Here is a 4,589-nt window from a genome sequence, read left to right on the forward strand (position 1 = left end):
TCGTTTGCTTCGCCTTCTGTGAGCAGGGAATGCGTCCTTTTTTCTTTTTTGGCTCGATTCAAGTGTCGTGGGTTCAAGGGGTGATCTTCTGTCTCTTCCCCTCTCTTCTCTGCCTATAAGCATAGTTCCTTTTGAAATTTTTAAGGTTGTTGAAAAAAAAGTTTGCAAAAGAGGAGAGTAGAAATTTTGGCTGTGAGGAGATTAGAAAGGGGATTTCTGTGAGAGCATTTCCTTGAGGTGAATTCTTGTGTTGCAGTGCTTTACATTGGCATTAAGGAGGTACCTCTTCTTCCCCCCTTTTATTCGGTGCCCTGTTTCCTTTCGCTTTTCCTCTCTGCCGAGCCTTTGAACTTGGCTCTGTTGGATGATACAGCATGCTAGTTCACTTTACTTTCATATATTTTTGAGGTATTCACTTTAAAAGCATGTGAAGGATGAAATGTGAGCATGTTTCAAGGGTGAGATTCGATTAACTGGTTAGGACGGTGCAAACATAGCATGATATAAGTGTTCTTATTTTCTCCTATTAGTTTGAGATGAAATCGTAGCATATTCCTATTAATTTGAACAGAAGGGTTGAAACGTGGCTTTGAAATAATTCTAGCTCCTCTTGCAAGCATGTTGGGATATGTATTATGAAACTTTTCATCTATTTTTATTTAGCATGAGATATTGGAGAGGTTATTTGGCCTTTCATGCATCTTGGGGTTTCGGCTTTGGCATCTTATGACTTGCTCTTACTTAAAATGAATGCTAGAGAGTTCACTTTACTTTTTATACATATGTGGGGGTTCGGTTTAGCTCCTGCGGCTTTCCCTTACTTGAAATGCATGTTAGGAGGAAATTTATTTAATCTGGAAAGCTTTGTATCTTGTTTTGAGGGCTTAGTTTAGCTCCTCGTGAGGCATCTCCCCTGCTCAAAATCTGTTGGAATCGTTGTATGCTTGGAATATTTAGACATGCAGGTTGTTCCTTGGCTTTGGATGGGTCGGTTTTACCTACAAGTGGATGGAACTTTAATTTCTGTTAAAGCCTGAATTTGTATCAATATTTGGGTCTTATTTTAGCCTCGTTGGGCTCAGTTTTGACATAGTTTGGAGTCTCGGCTTTGGCTTGAAATGGCTAGAGCCCTATATTGTTTTTTGGAAGCTTGGAATTTAATATTGTGGGGTGTGGTTTTGGTGCTTCTTAAACTCGGTTTTGGCTTGTAATGGCTCGGTTTTGGAGCTGTGTGGGCATTCGGCTTTCATTGCGGGAGCATGAGATGTTGACCTTTTGTTGAGGTGTTGAAGTTTTCTTTGCTAGCTTTAAGAAGCTCACTTTGGGCTCTTACTGATTTTCGATTTGTTTAGAAGTGGCTGGGATTTTAATTTCTATTAAAACTTGAATTTGTATCAATGTTTGGGTCTTATTTTAGCCTTGCTGGGCTCGATTTGGCTCTAGTTGAGGGCTTGGTTTGCTTTGTTTGGCCCTTACCCGAGATGTGGTTTGGAGGTGGTTTTGCTGGCTTTGGTTCCTACTCCTACCCGTGAGACCCATTGGAGTTTCTTGAGTTTAATTTACCCCCTCTTGTTGAGTTTGAATCATTTGAATGATTGTAGATGGATCAAACTTGTTACTTTGAGAGATTGGTGATGTTTTTTACTCACCTATGTATATCAAAACCTGTAGGGAATTGATTTGGGTTTACCTTGACCGTGAGCCTCACTTGTTGCTCCTTGGGTTTGCCTCTGGGTTTGCCTCGTTTGCCTCAGCCGTGAGCTTCCTCTTCTCCTGTGCCTCGGGTTCACCTTAGCCGTGAGCCTCACTTGTGGTCCTTTGTGGGTTGCTTTGGCCGGGAGCCCTAACTGTTGTTTCCTCTATTCTGTTGACCCCGGTCATGAGCATTTATTTGGTTCTGTGGGAGGATTTCATACTTATTCGACGTATAAGGCTATTTATTGATCTGAAAGTTGGGGAAATCTTGATTTCGATATGAGTTTGAAAATATTAATGGTGTTTTTCCCGCGATCACTTTCTTTTGAAGTTTGGGAGATTTTAACCTCATTTTGAAAAAAGCATTTGGTGAACTTGATCAATCCTATGTCTTTGAGGTTAAGGAAAATTAGCGCGAACTTGCCCTTTATGTTTGTTAGGAAAGACCTTGGGCCCTACTCTTCCAGGTCTTTTTGATATGAGTTTTGAGAAGTGATCCATTCTCCTTTTCGGTATTTTAGATGGATCGGTGCCTCCTCTCTCTCACCCCATTTTTGTTCTTTTCTTTCCTTGCTTCTTGGTTCGGTTTTCGATGCTTATGTCCGATGCATAAGTGTCCACGAATAGTCTTTTGCTATACGTGAAACCATCAAGCACGGTCGCAAGTAGTTGTTTTGGGGCGTACGGTGTTGATGATAAAGACACACCACAGATAGAGCATACGAAACAAAATTGATAATTCTTCTTTGCATGTTTAAAATTTGTATGCATGTTAAAAAAAACATAAAACACACTTTAAAGCTGGTTGTCTACCTGACCAATGCTTGTTTAGGCTGGGAAATAGCCCCCTAAGTGAGGTTCAAGACACCCTTCTAGACGAGTGGCGGGTTCTATACATTCGGGTGACCGAGTAGCCTTCGTGGACCCTCAAGAATATATATAGCTGAGCCTAGTCCCATACGAGTGCTTGCGGTCCCCCTCACCCTACTTTTTTTGTTTTGTTTTATCAAAGCTTTGGGACAGGATACTCGTTTTACTTTTCCTTTCTTTCGGGATTTCTCCAGGAGTTTGAGGATTTTCTTTTTCTTGAGTCTCTTCTCATTGATTTTCTCGAGTTTTCTGCTCTTCCTCGGATTTCCTGGATGATATTTCAATAGGATATGGTATCCTTCGCCGACATAAGTCTAGTGGAAGTTGGCTCGAACCTCCTCAGGTGATTGACAATACCAAGCCCGACAGTGTAATCAACTCGTGGACAACGAAAATTTCTAAAAAAATACATATATATATATAAGTTTTGATAAACTCTTTTCAAGCAAAAACATATTTTTCTACCAAAAACATCTTTTCTACGAAACAAAAATTGATAACTCTTCTTTGCATGTTTAAAATTTGTATGCATGTTAAAAATATAAAACATACTTTAAAGCTGGTTGTCCACCTGATGAATACCATTTAGGCTGGGAAATAGCCCTCTAAGTGAGGTTCAAGACACACTTCTAGACGAATGACGGGTTTTATACATTCGGGTGACCGAGCAGCCTTCGCGGACCCTCGAGTATAAATATATATCTGAGTCTAGTCCCATACGAGTGCTTGCGGTCCCCCTCACCCTACTTTTTTTGTTTTGTTTTATCAAAGCTTTGGGACAGGATACTCGTTTTACTTTTCCTTTCTTTCGGGATTTCTCCAGGAGTTTGAGGATTTTCTTTTACTTGAGTCTCTTCTCATTGATTTTCTCGAGTTTTCTGCTCTTCCTCGGATTTCCTGGATGATATTTCTTCCAAACTTTGCTTTTGAGATACATTTAGGCTTGTTATACTTAAGGAACATCGGATCTCAACATGGAACATCGGATCTCACGGGCGTACAAGTTTGCTTTACATTTTTTTTAGTACTTTATTTTCCTGTTCCTACCTGCTACTGTACTGTACAGCATGTCATATTATTCTTGTTTTCTACCTGCTGGTATAACATATCATATTACTCCTGTTTCTACTTGCTACTGTTCTCCTTGTATAACATGTTACACTTGTCCTGTTCCTACCTGCTACTGTTCTTCATGTATAGCATGTTATACTGCTCCTGTTTTTGCCTACTACTGTTCCACGTGCCTTCTATTGTTTGTTCCTGCATTGCACACTTTATATTTTATAGCTTCAAGCATGTTTACTTTTTTTTACATAGGATGTTTAGAGGACTACAACCATAGGGCCGTTTGATTCGACACTATAACTGGACACCCTAGAAAATTTAAACTCGTCACGTCGGGGAGCTTGGAGCTAGCGTGGTGGGCAGCACGGTCATCTTCAACAGGAGAACATGTCTTACCCAATAAAATCATTTCTTTCCTAGAAATTAAATAGCAATCCATAAGATTTCAAGGTTGTTTGTCTAGCGCAACATAAATCCTTCACCTTTTCTTTAGGCATTCGTATAGCTCTGTTGTATGATTTAAGCCCTAACTCGTTCTAGGTTCCGAGGTTGTCATCCGATACGACGTAAACCCTCATATCTTCCAGGCGGTTTATGTGACCATGTCACGCAAATATAAGCCCTAATTAAATAAAATTGGCAGAATGAAACACTTGAATAATATCTTCTCAAAACTGAAGTCAAACCATAGGATAGACTGGGAAGTTACCGAAGTTCGCCTCTGAATTTATGACCTCCCTTGGTTTCTCTTCACTTGGATTCCTTAACAATGTTCTAAATTTGAGTCTTTCCCCTTTCACACCTATTCGTCCGATTTCGTTGAAAAGTACTATCCTTTTGACTTCTTTAAAGATAGTATTCCCTGATTTTTATCGAGAGTTTTCTTAGGTGACTTCGGTCATTTGAGATGTAATTAACTATAGGAGTTTGCCCTTATAGGAAGCTTTTCCGAACCCAGC

At 39.9% G+C, this 4,589-nt stretch overlaps 1 protein-coding gene across 1 annotated transcript in view; it reads right to left on the reverse strand.

The window, feature by feature from the left end:
• LOC110030001 (quinolinate synthase, chloroplastic) overlaps nt 1–4,589 on the reverse strand; it is a 50,705-nt gene that overhangs the window by 19,683 nt on the left and 26,433 nt on the right. The gene's annotated exons all lie outside the window — the stretch shown is intronic.

This window comes from Phalaenopsis equestris, unplaced genomic scaffold, assembly GCF_001263595.1.
Source record: "Phalaenopsis equestris unplaced genomic scaffold, ASM126359v1 Scaffold000627, whole genome shotgun sequence".
Classification (NCBI taxonomy): Eukaryota; Viridiplantae; Streptophyta; class Magnoliopsida; order Asparagales; family Orchidaceae; genus Phalaenopsis; species Phalaenopsis equestris.